We start from the raw sequence: 27,434 nt of genomic DNA, 5'->3' as shown, positions 1-27,434 counted from the left end.
GCAGAATTGAAAGAGCTGAAGGAGCAACTACATGAGCTTTTGGACAAGGGTTTCATACGTCCGAGCACTTCACCCTGGGGTGCTCCTGTTCTATTTGTAAGAAAGAAAGATGGATCATTGAGGTTGTGTATCGACTACAGACAGCTGAACAAGGTGACTGTGAAGAACAAGTATCCACTTCCTCGGATCGACGATCTGTTTGATCAGCTCCAAGGAGCTAGATTCTTTTCCAAGATAGACCTGCGATCAGGCTACCATCAGTTGAGAATCAGAGATGAGGACGTGTCCAAAACGGCATTCAGGACAAGATATGGTCATTATGAGTTCTTGGTGATGTCTTTTGGACTCACTAATGCACCAGCAGCCTTCATGGACTTGATGAACAGGGTGTTCAAGCCATTTTTGGACCGTTTTGTCATCGTGTTCATAGATGACATTTTGGTGTACTCTCGGACCGAGGAAGAACACGTGTGGCACTTGAGGATGGTGTTGCAGACGTTGAGGGAGCACCAGCTATATGCCAAATTTTCAAAATGTGAATTTTGGCTAGAAAGCATCTCATTCTTGGGACACGTGGTTTCTAGTGACGGCATTCAAGTGGATCCCAAGAAAATTGAAGCTGTAACTGATTGGCTTAGGCCTACAACAGTCACTGAGGTGCGAAGTTTTCTGGGTTTAGTTGGCTACTATAGGCGTTTTGTACAAGATTTCTCCAGGATAGCGGCTCCCCTAACTAAGTTAACCAGGAAGAATGTTCCATTCATTTGGACAGATGACTGTGAGAAGAGTTTCCAGAAGCTTAAGGAGTGTCTAACTAGGGCCTGTGTTGACACTACCTGTGAGTGGTGAAGGGTACACCGTGTATTGTGACGCCTCCAGAGTTGGCCTAGGGTGTGTCTTGATGCAGAATGGAAAGGTAGTGGCTTATGCTTCAAGGCAGCTGAAGAGGTATGAGCAGAACTACCCCACCCATGATTTGGAAATGGTGGCTGTAGTCTTTGCACTTAAAATCTGGAGACACTACCTGTATGGTGAAGTGTGCGAGATATACACCGACCACAAAAGCTTGAAGTACATCTTCCAACAGAGGGATTTAAACTTGAGACAAAGGAGATGGATGGAGCTTCTGAAAGACTATGATTGCACCATCGGCACCACCTGGAAAGGCCAATGTTGTGGCGGATGCCTTGAGCGAGAAAATCTTACGCGATTTGGCGCACATTTCAGTAGAGAAGAGACCATTGATTCAGGAGGTACATGAGTTGATGGATCAAGGTTTAATCCTAGATCTTTCAGATGAGGGCGTATTGTTGGCTCACTTTTTAGTGAGGCCAGATTTGAGGGACAGAGTTAGAGTTTCCCAGCACAGAGACCAACAACTGATGAAGATCATAGAAAGAGTACAGCAAGGTGAAGGTGGTGAGTTTGAATTTGCCAATGATGGTGCCCTAGTACAAGGTTCTAGGATATGTGTGCCCGATGTAGACAACCTCAGGAATGAAATCATGCGAGAGGCACACTACACACTGTACAGTGTCCACCCAGGTTCCACCAAGATGTACCATGATGTGAAGGATAGCTATTGGTGGAATGGCATGAAGAGAGACATAGCAGACTTTGTGTCCAAGTGCTTGACTTGTCAGAAGGTGAAGTTTGAACACCAGAGACCGTCAGGGAAGCTGCAAGAGCTCCCTATCCCAGAATGGAAGTGGGAAATGATCACTATGGATTTTGTGACTGGGTTGCCTCGTACCACGCGAGGATATGATTCGATATGGGTAATTGTAGACCGCTTGACCAAATCAGCTCACTTCTTACCTGTAAGGACTACATACTCTGTGGCACAGTATGCCCGGCTCTACATTCGAGAAATAGTCAGATTGCATGGAGTTTCAGCTTCCATAATATCTGACAGAGGGCCCCAGTTCACTTCTCGATTTTGGAGAAAGTTGCAGGAGGCACTTGGCACCTGATTGAACTTGATGCGGCTTTCCACACTCAGACAGACGGACAGTCCGAAAGGACAATCCAAACACTGGAAGACATGCTTCGCATGAGTGTCTTGGATTTTGGAGGTCAATGGGATGAGCAGCTAGCTTTGGTGGAGTTTGCTTACAATAACAGTTATCACTCCAGCATAGGGATGGCACCCTATGAGGCATTATATGGGAGAAAGTGTAGGTCTCCTCTGTGTTGGACAGAAATGGGGGAAGCGAAGGTGCATGATGTAGACCTAGTGCAGTACACTTCAGAGGTAATTCCTTTAATCGAGGAAGCAGCTTGACTTTCGAGGCGTAAGAGTTATGCAGACCCCAGACGAAGGGATGTGGAGTTTGCAGTGGGCGACTATGTATTTCTGAAGGTTTCTCCAATGAAGGGAGTCATGAGATTTGGAAAGAAGGACAAGTTGGCATCTCGGTATATTGGACCTTTTGAGGTTACGGATAGAGTTGGAGCAGTTGCCTACCGGTTGGAGCTACCACCCAACCTTTCTCACGTTCATCCCGTGTTTCACATCGCCATGCTCAGGAAATACATTCCCGATCCTTCTCATGTACTGCAGCCGGATGTGATAGAGCTAAAAGAGAACTTGACATTTGAGGAGCAACCTGTAGCCATAGTGGACTACCAAGTAAGACAGCTAAGATCCAAACAGATCCCTATGGTTAAGGTTTTGTGGAGGAGCCAGTCAGTGGAAGAGTGCACCAGGGAGTCAGAACGGGACATGCGTAGCAAGTACCCCTATCTGTTCAATGTATAATCATGTGCTTTATTCTGCCTTGTGTAAAATTCGAGGACGAATTTTCTGTAAGGGGGGAAGAATGTAACACCCCAAAATTTTAATTTTTATGAGCATTTTGGTATTTTAATTTTATTTAAATTTTAGGAATTTTTTTGAGATTTTTCGGATTTTAAAAATCGGGTTCGATTTTCCAAAAATATAAACTTTGATGAATTTTAAAAATTTATTTAAAGACCACGTGGCAAAACTAAAAATATATTTGGAGTCTACGTATTTTTCTGAGTTTTCTGGAATTTTTTCGGAATTTTTGGACCTCGTTTTCGGTCCCGAGGCAGAGTAAAAATTTAAAATTTCGTATTTCGAATCGAACCGGCCGAATCGAACTGGACCGGATCGGACCGGTCTTCTTCCCTTTTTCTTCCTCCCGCGCGCGACGTTCCCTCTCCCTTTTCTCTCTCTTTTCTCTCTCCTCCCCTCCCCTGCCGCCGGCCAGCCGCCTCCCCTGCGTCCCCACCTCGCCGGCGCCGCCTCCCAGCTGTCCCAGCCGACCGGCCGCCGCCCCAAACGGCCGGAAACTCGCGCGAACGCCCCTCCCTTGTGCGCGTGGCGTTTCGGCTTCTCCGACCAAAATCCGGTCGATCCGGCCACCAATTGGACCGGGTCTTGTGTCTAAAATCATCTACTCGGCGAGAGCTTTCCATAGGCACCAAGAACGCCGAAATCCATTGAGTGATTTGTCCAATTTTTGCTCGGAAAGTTTTTAGCCCATTTCGACTTTTGGGCTAGATTTCTCGAAAACCGTGAATCCCACGAGAAAACCGAGCCTACCAGCACGCTCCACTCATCGAGAGCTTCGCGGCGACATAAATTTCGAATTTTTTCTACACCATTTTTCGGTGGGTCCCACGGAACTTCGCAGTGTTTTTCCGAGCATTAAATGAGCTTAGAAAATTCTGAAAAATTTATGTACTAACCCCCGTGTTATGGGCTTCGTGTAGGTATCCTCAATTCGCGGAAATTCGACAGTTGACCGGGTCTGTGAATTTCCGGCTGAACACTGCTTCCTAAAAGTCTCCGAATTGGACCGAGGTTTTGGCTACCCCCCATTGTCAGACGTCCCGAGCGCGTCCCCGAAGTCGGAATCCGCAAAGGTAAACCCGAACCTTGCTTTTTCGTAATTTTCTAGCGCTTAAATAGGATTAAAAATCCATAAAATATTCGTGGTAGCTTAGAAAATTATGATTCTTTTTGCAATAGCTTAGTAATATTGCTAAGGACCGCGGGGCAAAGTTTTATAATTTTTAGAGCTTGTTTGGGCAGTTTTTGCAAAAATGATCAATAATAAGGACTAAATTGAAATTTTGCGTATTATGATGGATGACTGATTTGATGGGCCCAAGAGGGGCTGTGTGATATGATTGAGTTGTGGACATGTGGATTGTGAATATAGAAGTGTGTTTTGAGTCTTTTTTCAGGTTGGGTGGGTCCTAGGTATAGGGGAGACTCTGCCGGATTTTCGGCACGACTTAGGACGTATTGGTCTTTTTCTTTGTTTGTATTGAGTCAAATTTATTAAATGATTGTAATAAAATTATTAGGTGAGCCGGGATAGCCTTCTTCCTCCGCCTAGCCGCCTCAGTGACCACCGTCAAGTCTGTGAGTAAAATATTAATTTTAATTGTAATTTCGATATTATTATATGTTCAGCATGCCCATACATCACTTATATGCATATATTTATGTAGTTAAACTCTAGGCACGATTTATGTTGCATTCATAACTGTTAGCGTGCCATGGATGTTGTTGTGGTAATTTGGAGCAGTGTGCGTGCGTTGGCGTGCGTGTGACGTGGTGTGGACTATGGATAGGACGGGGTAGTCACGGCTTGAGTAATTCGCTGGGACCCGATCCTTCGAGGGGTAGTCACGGCTTGAGTAATTCGCTGGGACCCTCGATTTGGTTATTAAGTGGAAGTCCGAGCTGAGTAATTACGGCACCGTGTTGGATTTAAGAGAGTGTATAGGATCAGCTCCCATATGTTATGATTGATACTACAGGGTGTGTGAGTGCTCCAAATTACCTTTTTGATGTTATGATGTGAAAATGTTGTTGATGTTGCATTTCACTCTACAGGGTGCATTAGTTTTAGATAGTTATAGGGATTATGGTTAAAATTGATATTTTACTCTCTGAGTCGAACGCTCACTCCTGTTCAAAAATCTTTACAGGCCACAGGAGGATATTTTATTCTGGGTTAACCTGCTTTTATACTTCGCAGGTTGTTTATCAATATTTGTGTAATTTTATTTGCTCCTAGAATTTTCGCATGTGTTAGCAATATTTATTTGAATTTGGTCTGTAATATTATTATCATGTTGGACCTGTAAACTTAATATTCTATGTCTGTTTGATGGATTGGATGAGGGAGCTGAGCTCCCATTTCTTTTATGATGTTATGAGTATGTGGAGGGTGAGCTGAGCTCCCCAGTTGAGTATTATTGTGTTTACAGGTCAGGTAAGTCAAAAACTCCCCGTTGGAAAGTCCATTTTATGGCCGGACTCTGTCCGTTTGTTTTCTTGAAATTGGGCCCAAATGGGCCTTAGAGTTGGGTAAAGGAACAGTTAGGCTTACTACGGGCCTCGGGGGCTTTAAGCTGGCCCAGGTCCTAGTGCCGGTCCGGCCCATAGGTTGTGTCGTGACAAAAACACTTCCAATATGATTATAATACCAACAACTCCATTTAAGGTCAACATAACTCAATCAACACATTTTCAACAATCTCAATATCATTTCATTCAATTCAACTCAAATATAAAATTTTCAATTCCAGAAAAGAGAACAAATATTAATATTACAATTTTGATTGTACAACTGATCAACTAGTTTTATAGATACATATAAACAATAATTTATATCAAAAAGAAATTTACAAGAGTATAAGTGTTGTACCCATTCAAGACCCAAAAATAGATTTTCCCTTGCAGCTATAGCAGCTCACTCTGCTGCTTTATCCTTCTCCCTATCTACGACAACAAGAAAAAGCTATCGCTGAGTAATTTTACTCAGTGGTGCACAATAATAATTTCTAAGATCATCAAAAATATAATCATTCATTGATAATAGGAATTTAGAAATTTTCACATTCACAGAATTGATGTCAAAATTTTTAATAACAATTTATCAAAATAAATTGTAAATTATGGTGTTGCCAATTAATACACAACTTAGGTCATGACACAAAATTTTATGATCAATGCCGTGTTGTACACCACAACAAAGCAATCTACAACCTCACTAACCGAAATTAATGAGGGAGGTGACTAGCTAGCTATATGAGTACTCATCCGATCTCAACCTCAACTGGCAAGCTAGAAAGGGAGGAATATAATCAATCTCAACTCTATATATGGAGGAGGAACACAATAAACTTGCTATGCCAAGTGCGATTTCAAAATCAAATGCAAATCACATCATTCAAATATTTCATACAAATCACAATTCATATTTTATTCCAAAATTTTCATTTACAAAATAGGCAACACTCTAAATTTCAAATAAAATCCCCAAGGCCAAAATAATAAAAAGTTATTCATAATTCTATTCAATTAGCTTTTAAGTAGAAACAATGAAATTAAAATATTGTGTACAAACCTCTTTTGTTTGTCTTGCTTTAATCTATTCTTCCTCCTTCATTGGAGGGCTTCTTTTCAACTCAAACACATAATTTAAAGTGTTTCAATACTCATTCAAATCACTTCTACTAATTAATCCAACAATTAAATTTTGTTTACTTAATTTTTTCCTTACAATTTCTCCTAAGGGTTAAGTCCTTTGCATTGATAATATTGTGGTTACTATTCACATTACTATTCATTCAAAATATTGACTTTTTCGTGATTAATAGGTATATCATTTCTAAACACATGGTCATATCACATTTTGGATCACAATTTTATTGCATTGGTTGCCAATTGAAATTCAAGGCCTATTAGAATTAATCCTAAAATTTCAGATTTGGTCACCAATGTTTACTGTTCCATTGGACTAATCTACAGTAGAAATTTGGTCAAACTTTCTTCATCAAAGTTGTTCCTTAATGTGTCTAGTTTAATTCCCTTTTCGAATCGCTCCGTTTGGAGTTTTGTAGCTTAAGTTATGGTATTTTTACCCTAACTAGCCAGATTGGTCATTTCCAGATTTTCTGGGCAAGTTTTTGGTTCTGGCAGTTTTGGTGACCTAATTTTGGTTAGCAATTTGACCAGGTTATGGCCAGAATTTGGGTTTATGTTCTTCATGAAAGTTGTTCTACTATGTTCAAGCTTTTCAATAGTTTAAAAATCAGGTCATTTAGATCTCTCTACACAAAGTTATGACCATTTAAACATGTACTATTTATTTGATCAATTCTGCTCATAATCAGGGCACTTATTCTGGATTTAACTTAATTTTAGACCAACTTGTGGTCAGTTTTTGAGCAAAGTTTCTTCATAAAAAATGTAGCATTATGACCTTAATTTCATCTCCAACTGGCTTCATAATAATTGGACTTATGCAATTCAACTTATAATCTCTTAAATGGACAGAGGTCAGGCTGTCCAGAATTCAATAACACCACATCATCAACTTCTTAATTCCATTCATTAATTCTCAATTTATAACACACTAATTGATCAAAATTAAGCATCACAAATACCAATTAGTCAAAAGTCCTCAAAACCCTAATTTCCAACCAAAACCCTAATTCTCCTTTTTCCCAATTCATGCAAAGTCATATCATTCAAGTATACTAATCACCTATCCTTGATCATTTAAACTTGAATACACCTTTAATTGAATTAAAACACATTAACACCTCACAACACCATGTCTGACCGAAATTTGTGGGTACCCTAACATGCAATTTTTGTTTCAATTTCAATAAATCCTAACTCAATTTAAGTGCCTAATCATGAATAAAGAGAGAGAAGTGTAAGAATTAATACTAACCTCAAGTAGCTCAAGTCTAAGCTAACTAAACTTCAAGTTTTTCCTCTCCTTTTTGCTCCCAAAGTGTAAATTAAGGTCTAGGGATAAACTTTTGCATTGGGACTTGGGGAAATTATGGAAGAGAACTAGGAAATTTTAAGCTTTCAAAGCTTTAACAATGGTGGAAGAAAAGAAAAGAGAGAGAAATGGAGAGAGAGAGGGACGGCACCAAGAAGAAGAAGGTTATTTTATTTTTCTTTTTTTTTTTTAATTTCTCTCTTTATGTAGACAATTATCTCAAATTTTCAAAAATTTAAATTATAAATTTTTTTACTATGTCATGCTTACATGTAGGTGATGTCATAATTCACTTTAAAATTGAATTTTTCTTTTTCCTCATTCTTTCCTTCCATACACCTCTTCAATTTAAATCTATTTTTCATGAATTTAATTTTCTACATCTTAATGAACATTTAGGCCAAGAGTCACCTCTAAGGGTGAATTGACCATATTGCTCCTTATCGGTCTGATCAATTTTTCTAGTAACACTGAGTTACTTCCTGAACTCTGATTCAATTATTTGAGCTTATTCTCTATTCTTTTCTATGGTTTTTGCATTACCATTAGCTTCACAATTTTCCCTAGGCCTAGGGTGTCACAAGGTCCCACACGAATTTGGGTTAGCAACTGTGCTCGCAGTCACTTCCCGGTTCGGTCACCTATCGTCGGGACCTTAGCTCATTTAACTCATTATGCTTTATTTTTCTTATTTTCATTTCACCTTCATATAATTTCTATTTATTTTTATTTATAGCTTTTCTAGATGACATAAATATGGTTCTACACATTCTAACTGTCTGGACAGACATAAGTTATCGGAACAGTAGAATGTATAGACTACTTAGTATGTGGGTGTTACAATTCTCCCCCCCTTAAATAAATTTCATCTCGAAATTTTATCTGGTATTAGTCTCTGTACATCTATGGATGTTGTCTCCTCATGTCCTCTTCGCGCTCCCAAGTAGCCTTCCGGCCTGAATGATGGTTCCACAGCACCTTGACCAAAGGTATCTGCTTGTTCCTCAGCTGCTTCACTTCATACGCTAGAATCCCTATGGGCTCTTCCTTATAAGCGAGGTCTGGATTCACTTCAATTTCTTCTACTGGTAGCACATGAGAGGGGTCCGATTTGTACCTCTTCAACATAGATACATGGAAGACGTTATGAATCCTTTCTAATTCTAAAGGTAGTGCCAATCTAAATGACAAAGGACCCAGTCTTTCCAAAACCTCATACGACCCAATAAAGCGAAGACTCAATTTCCCCTTTCTGCCAAATCTTATAATTTTCTTCCAAGGAGAAACCTTGAGGAATACCTTGTCACCCACTGCATACTCAATATCTCTTCTTTTTAGATCAACATAGGACTTTTGACGGTCAGTGTCAGCTTTGAGTCTATCTTTGATAAGCTTAATCTTCTCCTCTGTCTGTTGAATAATTTCTAGGCCAATCAATTTCCTTTCACCCACTTCATCTCAACACAAAAGAGTTCTACACTTTCTGCCATATAAGGCTTCATATGGAGGCATCCCAATGCTTGATTGATAGCTATTATTGTAAGCAAATTCAATCAAGGGCAAGTGTGTATCCCAACTACCTTCAAACTCAATCACACAAGCCCGTAACATATTCTCCAATATCTTAAATACTCTCTTAGACTGGCCATTTGTCTATAGATGGAATGCAGTCCTAAAGTTTAATCTAGTTCCTAGGACTTTTTGCAAACTACTCTAGAATCTAGAAGTGAACCTTGGATCTCTGTCTGACACAATTGGTACTGGCACTCCATGAAGTCTTACTATCTCATCAATATACAGTTTAGCTAATCTGTCCAGGCTATAGTACATCCTCACTGGCAGAAAGTGAGCAGATTTGGTCAATCTATCCACAATGACCCAAACTGTATCATGGTTCTTCTGTGTTCTAGGAAGTCCCATCACAAAATCCATTGTGATCCTTTCCCATTTCCACTCGGGAACTGGCAATGGCTGTAGCAAACCAGCTGGCACTTGGTGTTCAGCCTTCATTTGCTGATAAGCTAGGCATTTGACAATATAGTTAGTTATATCATTCTTCATACCCATCCACCAATAGTGCTCTTTTACCGTTCTGTACATTTTTGTTCCACTAGGGTACATAGCAAAAGGAGAGTCATGTGCCTCCTTCATAATGATTTGCCTCAATTCCACATCATTTGGAACGCACACTCTGCCCTGGTATAACAGCAAGCCATCATTATTCACTGAAAATTCAAGTTTCTTGCCATTTCAAGCTTCCTCAATCAATTTCTGATACTTTTCATCATTTTGTGCTGCCATTTTTATCTGATCAATCAACATTGGCTTCACTTGCCAAGTAGCTATCATTTGTCCCTCGTCATCTATCTCCAAATTAGCAAACAATGCCCTTAACTCATTCACCATAGACAAAGGAGAAACCCTTAAACTAGCCATAGTCTTGCGACTTAAGGCATCAGCTATCACATTTTCTTTCCTGGCTACTAATCTATCAAGTATAACGTTATAATCTTTGATCAGTTCCAACCATCTCCTCTGTCTTAAATTCAACTCTTTTTGTGTGCCCAGATACTCCAAGCTCTTTTGGTCTGTGTAGATGTAACACTTCTCCCTATACAAATAGTGTCTCCAGATCTTCAAAGTAAATACAATGGCAGCAAGCTCCAAGTCATATGTAGGGCAGTTTCTCTCATGTGGTTTCAGCTAACGTGATGCATAAGCAATGACATTTTGGTCTTGCATCAGTACACAACCTAACCCATTGTGAGAAGCATTACTGTAAATAGTCTATTCTTTATCTGGTGTAGGTAAAGTCAGGACTGAAGCTTTAGTCAAACATCTCTTCAATTCTTCAAAACTCTGCTGGCACTTATCAGTCCACTGAAATTTTACATCTTTTCGAAGCAGCTTGGTTAGTTGAGATGCTAACATAGAAAACCCCTTTACAAAACGGCGGTAATAACCAGCTAAGCCTAGAAAACTACGAACTTCTGTAATATTTCTGGGTGGCTTTCAATTAAGGATAGCTTCTACCTTATTGGGATCTACCTTAATGCCTTTAACTGATATAATGTGCTCCAAGAAAGAAATTTCCTTCAGCCAAAATTCACACTTCGATAGCTTGGCATACAACCGTTTCTCCCTTAGAGTCCGTAGCACAATCCTCAGGTTTCTATCATGCTTCTTTGCATTCTTCGAATACACCAAAATATCGCCAATAAACACCATAACAAACTAATCTAAATATGGTCTGAATATAATTTTCATCAGGTCCATAAAAGCAGCTGGAGCATTAGTCAACCCGAATGGCATTACTAAAAACTTATAGTGGCCATATCCAGTGTTGAAGGCAGTCTTAGGAATGCTCTGCTCTTGCACCCTCAACTGGTAATAACCCAATCTCAAATCAATTTTGGAGAACACAGCTGCATCCTTCAATTGATCAAATAAGTCATCTATGCGAGGCAGTGGGTATCTATTCTTTATTGTCACCTTATTCAACTGTCTGTAGTCGATACATAGACGAAGAGTACCATCTTTCTTCTTTACAAACTGAATTGGTGTTCCCCAAGGTGACACACTAGGACGAATGAAGCCCTTATCAAGTAATTCTTACAACTGCACCTTCAACTCCTTCAACTCAGCAGGTGTCATTCTGTAAGGTGTAATGAAGATTGGGTCCACACCAAGCATAATCTCTATTTTAAACTGCACTTCTCTTTCTGGAGGTAACCCTAGTAATTCTTCAGAAACACGTCTAGAAAATCACATACAGTAGGAATATCCCTCAATGCCGGACTCTCTATTTGGATCTCTCTCACATGAGCCAAATAAGCTTCGCACCCTTTTCTGATCATTTTTCTAGCAAGTATAGCTGAAATGAGATTTGATGGCAATAACTGCCTCTCCCCATGTATTATCACATCACCATACTAAGGGAGACCAAAAGTGACTATCTTCGGTCTACAGTCAATCATTGCATGATGCCTAGCTAACCAATCAATGCCCAAGATAATGTCATAATCTCTTAAGGGCATTTCAATCAAATCAGATAGGAAAGTATGTCCTTGGATCACCAAAGGATAATCCTTGTACACTCTATTTACCTTGACCTCTTGGCCTAATGGACTAGTTACTAGTACATCAAAATCCATTTTTACACACGGGATAGTAGCAGAACAAACAATACTGACACTAACATATGAATGTGTGGAGTCAGGATCAAACAACACATAAGCATCTTGGTCAAGGATACCGACTACTACATCTGACGTCTCAGTCTTCTCTCTCTGACGCATTGTGTACACTCTGGCTGGTGCGTCACTTGGCTCTGGCTGATTTACTGTACTCTGACTACCAGGTGTACTACCCCTACCTCTGCCTCTGCTAACTGATGGTGAACCTCTGGGGGTAGATCCTTGGGCTGATCCCTCTGAAGTGATAGGTCATCCAGAACGGCATGCACTCGTACAATCTTTAGCAAAATGGCCAGTACCGCCACAGTTATAACATGCCCCTGAGGCTTTATAACATATTCCACCATGCACCTTTCCACATGTTTCATAGGTGCGGACTGACAATGTCCCCCTAGATGTCTGTTGGGTAGACCTGGACTATCCTAAGGATTTACCTCTACTAGACTTGCGAGATCTGGATCCTTCAAAATTTTTCATCTTTCTTGATCCACTACCCGAAGCTTGACCCAAAGTCTTTTCACTCTTCTCTTTTTCCTCTGTTCCCTTTTTAGCTGTTCTTTCTATTTCAATTCTTTTCAGCTCCAGGGCTTGTGAAATTAATTCTAAAAAGTTATGATGTCTAAACCCCACTACTTGCAGTCTCAAACTTGGTCTCAACCCAACCTCAAATCCTTTGCATCGATCCCTACTAGTGGTGAGTAGGCTCCTAGCATAGTAACTCAGCCTTAAAAAGTCTCTCTCATATTCTGCTACTGTTCTGTCCCCTTGTTTCAAACTCAAAAATTCTTGCAACTTCATATCAATATATGTATCCGGGGCCCATTTCTGTCTGAACTCCCTCTGAAAATCTGTCTATGATAGAACTGGGGGCTCCACTAAACTATGTAGGATGGTCTTCCACCACTCATATGCATCCCCTTGTAGCAGAGAAACTGAATATTCAAATTTTAGTTCTTCCGTGCAGTGCAGCTTTTTAAATACTCTCTTCATCCTTTCAAGCCACTGTTCTGCCTCTAGTAGATCCACTGTTCCTTTAAACTCAATAGCCCCATATTTTATTAATTTGTCGTATTGCCTGACTGGAGGCTGGGGTTGCACTGCTGGTGCTTGAATTGGGGTTTGTGTTGGCTTATTTCCAGCCATCTGTTGGAATAAGGTAGCCATCTACTGAGCGAACTGAGCAGGAAGCTGTGGTATGGTTGGAGTTGGTGTAGCTGACCCATTAACATTCTGAAGAGCTGGGGCTTCCCCTTGTGCCTCAGCCTCAACTGATTGCTCAACTGAGTGATCTCCTTCTTCCATTTCAATTTACAGAAATTCTACTCACTGACAACCAACACAAGGAGAATTATCCCCATTAGTTCATATTCATGATGCAAATGCATCATATATATTAATTAAGGACACTTGAGCAGTTATACTAATCAAGCAAATATTTCAAGTTCATAGTTCAAAACTCATTTCAAAACTTTGCTCTGATACCACTAAAACATATTACACCTTACCCCTCTGTAAGGCATAATATGATTCTGTATACCTAATGAATTACCGAACTTGGCTAACTGATAACCCATTAAATATACTATAAGGGATTTTAAACTAATTTCTATTCATTTTAAACTGTAGGGTAATGATGAACAATTAATAAAAAGCCTTTAATTAAGGTTTATGTCATAGGATAAAATTTTGTTTAATTTGGTATTACAAAAATTTTTCAAAAATTTCGACAGAATGCCGGCTAGAAATTGAGAAAACAGTTCTTCAAAACCTGTTAAAAATACTTTTAATATACATATAACACCCACAGCTCCATTTAAGGTCAACATAACTCAATCAACACATTTTCAACAATCTCAATATCATTTCATTCAATTCAACTCAAATATAAAATTTTCAATTTCAAAAAAGAGAACAAAATATTAATATTATAATTTTGATTGTACAACTGCTCAACTAGTTCTATAGATACATATAAACAACAGTTTATATCAAAAAGAAATTTACAAGGGTATACGTGTTATACCCATACAAGACCCAAAAATAAAATTTCCCCTGCAGCTATAGTAGCTCACTCTGCTGCTTTATCCTTCTCCCTATCTGCGACAATAAGAAAAAGCCATCGTTGAGTAATTTTACTCAGTGGTGCACAACAATAATTTCTAAAATCATCAAAAATATAATCATTCATTGATAATAGGAATTTAGAAATTTTCACAATCACAGTTCACAAAATTGATGTCAAAATTTTTAATAACAATTTATCAAAATAAATTGTAAACTATGGTGTTGCCAATTAATACACAATTTAGGTCATGACATAAAATTTCATGATCAATGCCGTGTTGTATACCACGACAAAGCAATCTACAACCTCACTAACCGAAATTAATGAGGGAGGTGGCTAGCTAGCTATATGAATACTCATCCGATCTCAACCTTAACTGGCAAGCCAGAGAGGGAAGAATATAATCAATCTCAACTTTATATATGGAGACGAACACAATAAAATTGCCATGCCAAGTGTGATTTCAAAATCAAATGCAAATCACATCATTCAAATATTTCATACAAATCACAATTCATATTTTATTCCAAAATTTTCATTTAAAAAGTAGACAACACCCTAAATTTCAAATAAAATCCCCAAGGCCAAAACAATAAAAAATTATTCATAATTCTATTCAATTAGCTTTTAAGTAGAAACAATGAAATTAAAATATTGTGCACAAACCTTTTTTGCTCGTCTTGCTTTAATTTACTCTTCCTCCTTCATTGGAGGGCTCCTTTTTAACTAAAAAACATAATCTAAAGTGTTTCAATACTTATTTAAATCACTTCTACTAATTAATCCAACAATTGAATTTTGCATACTTAATTTTTTCCTTATAATTTCTTCTAAAGGTTGAGTCCTTTGCATTGATAATATTGTGGTTACTATTCATTCAAAATATTGACTTTTTTATAATTAATAGGTATACCATTTCTAAACACATGGTCATACCAAATTTTGGGTCATAATTTTGTTAGCATTGGTTGCCAATTAAAATTCAAGGCCTATTAGAATTAATTCCAAAATTTTAGATTTGGTCACCAATGTTTACTGTTCCATTGGACCAATCTACAGTGGAAAATTTGGCCAAGCTTTTTTCATCAAAGTTATTCCTTAATGTGTCTAGTTTAATTCCATTTTTGAATCACTCCATTTGGAGTTTTGTAGCTTAAGTTATGACATTTTTACCATAACTGGTAGGATTCATCATTTCCATATTTTCTGGGCAAGTTTTTTGTTCTGATAGTTTTGGTGACCTAATTTTGGTTAGCAATTTGACCATGTTATAGTTAGAATTTGGATTTCTGTTCTTCATAAAAGTTGTTTTACTATGTCTAAGCTTTCCAATGATTTAAAAATCAGGTTATTTGGATCTCTCTGCACAAAGTTATGACCATTTGAACATGTACTGTTTATTTGGTCAATTCTGCCCAGAATCAGGGCACCTATTCCAGATTTAACTTAATTGTAGACTAACCTGTGGTCAATTTTTGAGCAAAATTTTTTCATAAAAAATGTAGCATTATGACCCTAATTTCATCTCCAATTGGCCTCATACCAATTGGAGTCATGCAATTCAACTTATAACCTCTTAAATGGACAGAGGTCAGGCTGTCCAGAATTCAATAACACCACATCATCAACTTCTCAATTTCATTCATTAATTCTCAATTTATAATACACTAATTGATCAAAATTGAGCATCATAAATACCAATTAGTCAAAAGTCTTCAAAACCCTAATTTCCAACCAAAACCCTAATTCTCCTTTTTCCCAATTCATGCAAAGTCATATCATTCAAGTATACTAATCACCTATCCTCGATCATTTAAACTTGAATACACCTTTAATTGAATTAAAACATATCAACACCTCACAACACCATGGCTGGCCAAAATTTGTGGGTACCCTAACATGCAATTTTTGTTTCAATTTCAATAAATCCTAACTCAATTTAAGTGCCTAATCATGAATAAAGAGAGAGAAGTGTAAGAATTAACACTAACCTCAAGTAGCTTAAGTCCAAGCTAACCAAACTTCAAGTTTTTCCTCTCCTTTTCGCTCCCAAAGTGTAAAGCAAGGTCTAGGGATAAACTTTTGTATTGGGACTTAGGGAAATTATGGAAGAGAACTAGGAAATTTTAAGCTTTCAAAGCTTTAACAATGGTGGAAGAAAAGAAAAGAGAGAGAAATGGAGAGAGAGAGAGAGAGAGAGACGGTACCAAGAAGAAGAAGGTTATTTTATTTTTCTTTTTTTTTTTAAATTTGTCTCTTTATGTAGACAATTATCCCAAATTTTCAAAAATTTAAATTATAAATTTTTTTACTATGTCATGCTTATATGTAGGTGATGTCATAATTCACTTTAAAATTAAATTTTTCTTTTTCCTCATTCTTTCCTTCCAGACACCTCTTCAATTTAAATCTATTCTTCATAATTTTAATTTCTTACATTTTAATAGACATTTAGGCCAAGGGTCACCTCTAAGGGTGAGTTGACTATATTGCCCCTTATCGGTCTGATCAATTTTTCTAGTAACACTGAGTTACTTCCTAAAATCTGATTTAATTATTTGAGCTTGTTCTCTATTCTTTTCTATGGTTTTCGCATTACTATTAGCTTCGCAATTTTCCCTAGGCCTGGGTGTCATAGGGTCCCACACGAATTTAGGGTAGTAACTAAGCTCGCAGTCACTTCCCGATTCGGTCATCCATCTCTAGGACCTCGGCTCATTTAACCCATTATGCTTTGTTTTTTTATTTTCATTTCACCTTCATATAATTTCTATTAATTTTTATTTATAGCTTTTCTAGGTGACATAAATATGGTTCTACACATCCTGACTATCCGGACAGACGCTAGTCACTGGAACAATAAAATATATAGACTACTTAGTATAGGGGTGTTACATTGATAAACTTAAAGCTTGCCTTGTTGCAAAGGGCTATACTCAGATCTTGGGCCTCGATTACAGTGATACCTTCTCTCCTGTGGCTAAGATTGCCTCGGTTTGCCTTCTTATTTCCTTAGCTGCCATCCATCACTGGCCACTTCATCAATTGGATATCAAAAATGCCTTTTTACATGGTAAGCTAGTTGAAGAAGTTTATATGGAGCAACCACCAGGGTTTGTTGCTCAGGGGGAGTCTGGTTTGGTGTATCGCCTACGGCGTTCTTTATATGGCTTGAAATAATCTTCGAGAGCATGGTTTGGACAGTTCAGTACTATAGTCCAACAATTTTGAATGTCCCAAAGTGAAGCTGACCATTCAGTATTTTTCCACCATAATGGCCATGATAAGTGCATTTATCTCGTTGTTTATGTTGATGACATTGTTATTACAGGAAATGATCATGTTAGGTTCTCAAAACTCAAACAACACTTGTCCAGTCATTTTCAGACTAAGGATCTTGGGAAGCCAAAGTATTTCTTGGGGATTGAAGTGGCACAATCCAAGACAGGTATCGCCATTTCTCAAAGGAAATATGCTTTGGATATACTGACAAAGACGGGCATGATATACTATAGACACGCAGATACTCCTATGGATCCAAATGTCAAACTTGTTCCTCAACAGGGGGAGTCATTGGAGGATCCTGGTAGATACCGGAGAATGGCTGGAAAACTCAATTATCTTACAATCGCATGCCTAGACATCTCATTTGCTATAAGTGTGGTCAGTCAGTTCCTTCAAGCATCATGTAGTAGTCATTGGGATGCAGTTATTCGGATACTCAGATATATTAAAGGAGCTCCAAGAAAAGGCCTATTATATGAAGACAGAGGTCATTCACAGATTATTGGTTACTCAGATGCAGATTGGGTAGGTTCTCCTTTAGACAGACGGTCTACTTTAGGATATTACATTATGATTGGAGGTAATTTGATTTCTTGGAAAAGTAAGAAACAATGTAACACCCTCACTATAACAATTCCACACATTCTACTATTTCGGTGACTAGTGTCGGTCCGGACAGTTAGAACGTCCGGAAAAATATTTAAACTAAAGTGAAGAACTATAATTAACTCAAATATTAATAAGAAAAATTTAGGAAAAATTTTAGAAATAAAATACAACCAAGTTAAATGAGTCGGTGCCCTAGCGATGGGTAACCTAGTGGGAAGTTGCGGTTCTCGCAACTAGGAGCCCTAGACCCAGGGAAAAATTCATAAAATAATTTTTGAGACTCCAGAGAAGGGTCATTGAGATTTCTATGGCATTAGAATGCCAAGAAAATGCTTAGAAAATTTTTTCAATCGGTACAGACAATTTTGGCTCAATAACCCAAACGGAGGGCATTTTGGTCATTTCGTCTTTAGAGATGATTTTTGGCCGACTTGTCCAGTTAAGTAAATAATTATTATGACATAAAATATAAATAAATATTGCTACAAATTAAATTGAAATTAAGTAGAAAAGAAAAAAAAAAGAAAATGAATTAAATAAGAAATTATGACATCACATGATGCCATTAGTGTGCCTCCACCCAATCACATGGTGACACATGGCTATAACTCACTTAAAATGAGTTAAATGGGCAGAAATGAAAGAAAGAAATCAGTTGTCATTTTACTTTCTTCTTCCATCCGTAGCTCTCCTAACCCTTACCACCATTAAAGCTTATCCAAGCTTTATAACCCACCCAAATCTCACTTGAAACCCTAAGTCCACTTCAACAAAATTTGTCTCTACATCTTGAGCAAGTGTTTGGCAGCCAAGAAAATTAAAGAAAGTGAAGGAAAAATCTAAGTTGGGTCAAGAAAAAATTCTGCTCCATTCAAGGTTAGTGCCCTAAACAATTTCTTTCTTTCTTTAATCTTGTAAGCATGCTAAATCAAGTAGAAAATTGTGTGAAATTAAAAAAAAAAAAAACTTGAGTAATGAAATCTCTAAATTTGGCAGCCATGAGAAATTTTAAGGATTGTTGGTTTTTGATAAAATTAAGTGGCTTAATTATGTTATTGATGAGTATAGATGATGGATAAAGTGATTTGGTATGAGTTTGGTGTGTGTATGCCATGAATTGGAAATTGGAGTTAGGGTTTGAGCATGAAATTGAGACTTTGATCATGTAATGATGAAAGTGAGTTTTAATGGTCAATTAGTGACCATTTGGTTATTGGTAAACAAGAAATGAAGTGTGTTTAGTGATGGGATTTAGGTTTAGTGTGGCTGCCCTAGGTGACCTGCAGAATTGGACATGAGTCCAGCAGGTTTGAGCAGCCATAACTTGAATTGTAGAGGTTCAATTGGTGTTTGGCCAATTGGAAATGAAACTAGACACATAATGGCACAACTTTGGTGAAGAAACCATGCGCAGAAAACCAAACCAAGTTGACCAAAAGTTTGCCCTAATCCGGGTGACCTGCAATCTGCCTGGGCAAAATGACCAAATGAACAGTGTTTGGTCATTTGGCCATAACTCAATGTAGAAAGGTCCAATTGACTTGAAATTTTACCAGCAACAAGCTGAGATATAGACCAACAACTTTTATGGAGAAACCTAACTCAAATTATGACCATAACCTAGTCAAATTGCCAACCAAACTTAGGTCACCAAATCTGGCAGAACCAAATTGCCTAGAAAATCTGGGTACAGGTCACTCCGACCAGTTATGGTAAAATGACCATAACTTGAGCTAAAAAACTCCAAATGGAGTGATTCAAAAAGGGAATTAAATAAGACACAATAAGGAACAACTTTGATGAAGAAAGGTTAGCCCAGTTTTCACTCTAAAATTGTCCAATGGAACAGTAAACTTAGGTAATAAAAACTGAAAATTTAGAAATGCATCTAGGGGACTTTAAATTACAATTGGCAATTAATACTAGCAAATGTAAAACTCAAAATGTGGGATCTTGGTGTAATTAGAATTAATATATCCATTAAGTATAAAAAAGTCAACATTTTGGTTGACTAGTAAGGCGAATAGTAATCAAAATGATTAGTAAATTAAGATGAAGACCTAGAACCAATTCTAAGCTTAAATGCTTAGAATTGTATGACAAATGTGGACTATGCATCCTAGTCAAAATTGTTAAAAAGAAATTAAGGCCATAAATTTGAAATCCATGAAATATTTATGGATTACTTGAAACATGAAAAATAAGTCACCTAATTGATGTGAATAGATAGTTAGGGCTTATATGCCCATCACAAGTGGAATTCATAAAATATTAGTAACTCAACTTGAAATATAAAATTTGTAATTACATAAGTAGATTCTTGAATGTATAAATGAGAAAGGAAAAATGTTTTGAATACAATGGTACATGTGAACTATTGTTTAGAATTGTGATCAATATGAATAACATAATGAATGAATAAATGAACCATATTAATATATGAATGAGACATTAGTTCTCATTATTGTAGAGAGGAGAAGTATTTTGAGTACAATGGTATAAAAGGATAATTGATGTGAATTGTGATTATATAAATGATCAAATGAATGTATGAATTATAATTGAAATTTATCATGAAATAATGAAGTCATAAAACACAATATATTAATATTTAATGATATTATGTACCATTGTATTGCCTAGACATGTGTGTCAAATTGGATAGTTTGACATGCCAATAGGGTATTGTTTAGCAGTACTGCGAAAGGCTTTATGCCTGTATTCATGGCTTTGTGCCCGTATTCATGGCTTTATGCCCGCATTCATGGCTTTATGCCAACATTCATGGCTTTTATGACTGATTATGTGTTATCATGGCTTTTTAGCCATACTGACTGCATACGTGGTTGACGTTCTGCATCCTATGGTATGACGGCCCGAGACACCGTGGTGTCCAGTGCCAACGACCCGTTATCCAGTTTAGTCAGCCTGTCATAGGTTACTTGGGCAATGAAATTTATTGAGATAAGTTAAGAATATTAGCAATTAAAAATATTAGAATTTAAATAAAATAAATGAGTAAGATGACCTAAAATAAATTAGAATAGTTATTTATTAGAAAGAATCGAAATGAACTGGATCGATATTAAAATTTACTTATTATGAGATAATTTGAAACAACCTAGCAAGTATAGAGAAAATGTTAAAAGATTAGCAAAGAAAATTATAACATAAATAAATATTGCAAATGTGACTTATATAATCATATAAGCATAAATTTATTATTTTTAGATCATTTTTCTTTGTACATTATTACTGTACATTGGTGAAATAAACACTTTCAAAGAAGACTAAATTAGGATAAAACATATTAAATTTTAGAAACCGCATGTGAAGTATAAATAAACCTTAATTATTTGAATTATGTTTTATTTCTATCTTTATTTGTATATTATTTCCTTGTTATATTATTGCACCACTAAGTAGCAATGCTTAGCGCGATGGAATTGTATTTTGTATAAAGTGCTAGATATTGTATTATAATGTAGATTATGAACAGATAATGAATAGAAATGTGATGTAAATTAATAAATTAGCTTTTTCATATGTAATTAATTTATATATCATGTAAATTATGAAATTGTGTAAATTAATGAAATTTGAAAATTTTACTTATGTGATTTTAGCATGAATGAGATTGTATGGATTTGAAGACAGATTTGAAATATATAGATAATGCATGGAAATGAATATGAAATTAAGATATATGAATGAGATGTGAATTATGAAATGGTTATGAAAATAATTGATGGGATTTTTATTGTTAAATATTACTGAAAGTTTCAAACATGTGAATAGTAAAACACGTCAAACGATAATAAAATAGGGGAAACTCCGTTAGTTTCTCCGTCGAAAAATAATCAATATCAAATATAACGAGAACAAAATTTTTAAAGAAATAAAGTAAGGTAAGTTAGGGTGCTCCAGCACCGAATGTAGCATGCCTTGCTCGGCTATACTGTAGTCGGGTGAGGGGTGTTACAAACAAGATGTGGTTGCTAGGTCAAGTGCAGAAGTAGAATATCGAGCTATAGCTTTGGCAACTTGTGAACTTATATGATTGAAACAACTTCTCCAAGAGTTGAGGTATGGGAAACTTAAACAAATGCAGCTAATCTGTGACAATCAAGCTACACTTCACATTATTTCTAATCCAGTGTTTCATGAGAGAATGAAACATATAGAGGTAGATTGTCATTTCATCAGACAAAAAATTGAATCTGGATGTATTGCCACTAGCTTTATTAGCTCAAATGACTAATTAGCAGATATCCTAACAAAATCTCTTAGAGGCTCTCGGATTGAATATATTGGTAACAAGCTTGGAGCATATGATTTGTACGTTCCAGCTTGAGGGGGAGTGTTAAGATATGTACCATAAATAGCTAGGATATGTGTATCTATACTGATTGTGTGAATATATTTAGGTATTAGAATCGTGGCTATAATTACGTATTTAATTAGGATTGTATTTCTTATTTAGTTGTCCTATACATATTATAAATTGACACCATTGGCTTAAGGGAATAATCAAGCTCTTCAATCATTCTCAATATTTTTCTTCTGTTCTATTTTCTAACACATACATGTATAGCAAAATGTGGGAATGAAGAATTTTACTTTTAGTTGGTCCAGGGAATAAGTTTTGTTATTTTGTGGCCAATACACATTATTGACTTTTTAAGAAATAATTACTATGTACACAAGTGGGTTCTTAATAGAGATATCTTCAAAAGCAACATTTGCATTCACACAATGAATAAAAAGTTGAAAATCTTATATTGCAAAGTTATGATGCAATGCATTTCTTCGTTGCATTTTTACTATTCAATGGTTGACATGTAGTTAAGTATTACTATTATTGTTTGCCATTTGCAGCACATGTGACCTTTTTTGAAAGCTAGAGGAGGCTTAAGGACACAGAGGGATGTTGCAGTGGTGGCCAATTTAAGTCCAAGGGTGGGACTCTGTGATGATGATGGCCTAGGAGTTTGGCACTCTTATCACTCGTCAAAGTTTGCCTATTCAATGTATGACTTTTCTCTAGGCTTCCCGTAACATTAAGTTTCATGATCTATGACTTCTATATCTAAATGTCTGATGTTTCAAGCCACTTCCAACTAGCAATGGAATGTTATAATACCATTTGTGGTTTATTCTTTCTAATCGTAAGGATAATTTCTGAGACTGCAAGCGGAGAACCATGATTATGTTAGCAAGTATTTACATGTTTATTTTTTCATCTTGGCAAGGAATGTTTAATTATGTTAACTTCTAATAATCTTTTCAATGTAATTTGGCAAACTCTACACAATCTAAATGTTAGATTATTCGTGCTAATGGAGTATGATAGTTTGCTTTATTTAAACCATTCAATTCACAGGCTAGATAAAGCCCAGGAAAAGGCCTTTGGTGCCTGAAAAGCATGCTCCGTAAGTTTGTCTTCATGCCTATTCGAGGCTAGAAATAGTATTAAAAATAATAATGAATATAAGTTTTTGATTGTTGATTGATGGATTCAGTACTCATTCAGTATTGTGGTATTCCTTGCGTGTAACAAACTTGACCTATTGGCTCATTGATATTATCCATGTCTTAAAATACCAATAACAATAGATTGCCCTTTTTGAAGATAAAAAAATAAAAAATGCACATGATGAGAATGAATGACTGCTAGAGGAACAGGGTATCTATTGTCCACATACCTATATATATGTGTAATCTTTTTTAGTTGTCATTAGTCCTTCAATACCAATTGACCTTTGACTTTTTCGTATCCATGCATCCATACACCTTAATGTGGTCTTACCTGAGTTTGCTTTATAAGTACGTTCTAATGTTGCTATTTTCTTATTAGTTTGTCTGTCACAGACATAATTGTTATAAAAAAACAACACGAGTGGATCAAGTTAGAAATTTCATTACTTGCATTTCACTTACAATAATTCTTCTTAACCCAAGCATAGTGGACACTAACCATATTAGGCCATTTAAGAGTGTTGTTCCTGAAGGCAAGCCATTCACCAAAGAGCTCTCGATACAAAAACTCTTAAAAATCATCAATCATGCAAAGAGCCGTGATAAATGGAAAGTTCCTCCCATGGAATGGCCAGGAAGTTTTTTGGTAAAATTGATCATACTTCCTTGAAATTTTTGCTTTTGTTACCCAATTATATATCAACTCATGCAATTGATCATAGTTGTTGTGAAAATAATTGTACAACTGCTCATCTATTTCTTAATTTCTTCAAAATGCAATTTCTTTATGCATCGTATTTGCATCACTCTCTTAAAACCCTATTTAGTCAGGTCTGAAGACATTATGCATTTTATTCCTTTGTTGTGTTTTTCTTTTTCCTTCCTCTTCTCCATTTGTGCTCTTGAACTGGATTAGTGCTGCAATTTCATTGGAAAGGAATGAAATGGGTACTCATTGATGAAAATCTTGTCCTATATTGATGTAACAAGAAGTTTATTGAATATATATATATATATATATATATATATATATATATATATATATATGGTTGTTATAAATAGTTAGTGATATAAAAGTTGTCTCATATCAAAATAGTTATGCCTGTTTATTAAAAGGCATTAAAAGAAACTGTTTATTACCAGTAATTATATATGTTCTAAGAGATATAAATGAACAGATGTAATTGTTCTATTTTAAGAGGGACAAGTAAATAAATATAATTTTTTTAAGAGATACGAAGTGAATTATGGTATCTGTTATAAAAATTATAAGTGAATAGATTTAATTATTCTAATAGATACAAAATGAACTGTTGTTTCTATTTGAAGAGGTGTAAATGCTTTATAAATAGCAGTAGTTTTGAACAAAAATTCATTATCTCTTTCTCTTTTCTCTTCTCTTCACTTGTACTTACAATCAACATTATTATTCTTTAATTTGTTCTTGGGAGAATTCTAGAATTGCTATATAGAATTCTGTTTTGGCTTTGTTATCTTGGAGGGATCTACTCAAACTACCTGACAGCAACATAGTAGGGGGCATAATTCCCTTAAGGAGAGTGACTATATGATTGAAGCCTATTGCTATCATTATTGTTATTTTTCTAACAATCTTATGGGAATTAAATAACAATGGAGGCTTCTGATACTGGTGTTTCTGATTCTGCTTTAAACAAAATTGTCAATTTTGATGTCTTCAAACTGGAGTATTTTGATGGAACAAATTTTACTCACTGGAAGGACAAATTATCATTTTTGCTTACTGAATTAGGTGTTGCATATTTGCTAAGTGACAATCTACCTAAAATTCCTGAATCATTTGATAGTGAGGATATAACAGTCACAGTATTTCGAAAGAAACTTAAAGAAGATGAAGTTTGATGCAAAGAATTTATTCTAAATTCTCTTTCTGATAGGCTATATGATTTATTTCAACTTATCAAAACTCCACAAGAAATTTAGCAGGCCTTAGAAAATAAGTATACTTCTTAAAAATAAGGTACGATAGATTTTTAAATATGAAGTTTTTTGAATTTCAGATATCAAAAAATAAATTTGTTATGAATCAAGTAGATGAATTTCTTATATTGGAATCTAGACTTAAAGATTTGAAGATAGAAGTGTCTAAAGAACTTCAAGTGACTACTGTGATTACAAATGTCCACCACTTGGAATGATTACAAAAAGAAATTGCTGCAAACTTTTGAAGGTTTCACCGTAGACTAATTTATAAAGCATGTTCATATTGAAGAAGAGACTTGCATTCATGAGAATAAATCTACTTTAGAGTCTGGCACTAAGGTAAATAATATAGAGTCTAGTATTAGAAAATATAAAAATACCAAGTCTGAAAAAAAGAGAAAGTATACTGGTGTCGCTTCAAGTTCTGATTCTACAAATAATAAGAAAAACAAATCATATTTTTTCTGTGAAAAAAAAAGGGTCATTTTAAGAAAGAATGCAGGTTCTATAAGAAGTTGAAATTGAAAGACAACGTTGGTCAAAAGAAGGCAAGTATTGTTGAAAATAAGCCATCTATTTCAAAAATTATTGCCATAGTTTCTAAACTTAATATCAATGTGGTAATAGAATTGAACATGGCAATAATTGAGAAATCTGCTGATTGGTGGTATGATTCTGGTATTACTGTTTATGTCTACAATAACAAAAATCTATTGAAAAATTATGAAGTTGTAGCAAAAGATAAAAAAGTTCTGATGGAAAACTAAGACACAGCCAAGGTTATTGGAAAATGAACTATTGAACTTCAATTCACTTCTAGAAAGAAGTTAATTTTAATAAATGTTTTTCATGTTTTAGATGTAAGAAAGAATTTGATTTTTACAAATTTATTATGCAAGAAGTGTCTGAAGGCTGTCATAGAAGCAGAAAAAATTATTTTCTTTTTAAATGATGTATTTGTTGGACTGGGATTTTCATGTGATAGCATGTTCAAATTAAGTAATAATAAAGTGAATGTTTTTATTTATATGCTTGAGTCTTCTTTTAATTTATAGTATGCTCATTTATCACATGTTAATTTTCAATCAATTAAATATATGTCTAAGTATGGATTGATTTCTAATGTTAATAATAAAAATGGAAAATGTGAAAATGTATACAAGCAAAAATGACTAAGAAACATTTTCCAAAGATTGAAAGAACAGCATAATCGCTTGAACTTATATATTCTTTTATTTATGAATTAAATGGTCATTTAACTAGAGGAGTTAATATATATTTTATTACTTTTATAGATAATCATTCTAGATTTACTCCTATTTATTTAATGAGGACAAAAATCAAGCTTTTGACATATTTAAAATTTATAAAGCCTTGGTAGAAAATCAATTGGAAGGGAAGATTAAAATCCTTCGAAGTGATAAAGCAGGTAAATATTTTTCAAATGAATTTTCTATTTTTTGTGAAGAAAATGGTTTGATTCATCAAACAAGTTTATATACCCCACAACATAATGGCTTAGCTGAGAGGAAAAATAGAACATTGGTAGATATGATTAATGTTATACTTATATATGCAAAATTACCATGAATCTATGGGAAGAAGCATTATTAGTAGCTTGCCATGTGCATAACAGAATACCTTTAAAGAAATTTAGAATCTCTCCATATGAAATATGGAAAGGAAGGAAGTCTAACTTAAATTATTTAAGGGTATGGGATTGTATAGTCTATTATAGAGTTTCAGATTCTAAAAGAACCAAATTAGGACCTAGAGCTCTTAAAAGTGTTTTTGTGGGATATGCTAAAAATTCAAAAGTATATAGATTGTTGGATTTAGATTCTAATATAATTATAAAGTCTAGAGATGTTGAATTTTTAGAATCAAATTTTCTTGGTAATACAAACATCAGTCCACGATCAAATACAGAAGGTTCTAATCCTACATTAACTCAAGGCGTCAATTTGAATTCTAGTTATTTTTTAAATAATAAATGAAAATAAATTGATTCTCCTATTGAACCTAGGAGAAGTCAAAGAGTTCGAAAAGAAA

At 35.6% G+C, this 27,434-nt stretch overlaps 1 pseudogene; it reads left to right on the top strand.

Moving 5' to 3' along the window:
• Window positions 1-24,070, top strand: part of LOC110633444 (benzil reductase ((S)-benzoin forming) IRC24-like) — a 48,253-nt pseudogene extending 24,183 nt beyond the window's left edge.
• Window positions 24,071-27,434: the final 3,364 nt, after the last annotated feature.

The sequence above is a fragment of the Hevea brasiliensis genome, chromosome 17 (genome assembly GCF_030052815.1).
Source record: "Hevea brasiliensis isolate MT/VB/25A 57/8 chromosome 17, ASM3005281v1, whole genome shotgun sequence".
NCBI lineage: Eukaryota > Viridiplantae > Streptophyta > Magnoliopsida > Malpighiales > Euphorbiaceae > Hevea > Hevea brasiliensis.
Note: the sequence above shows the minus strand (reverse complement) of the source record. Positions and strands in the feature narration are given on the sequence as shown.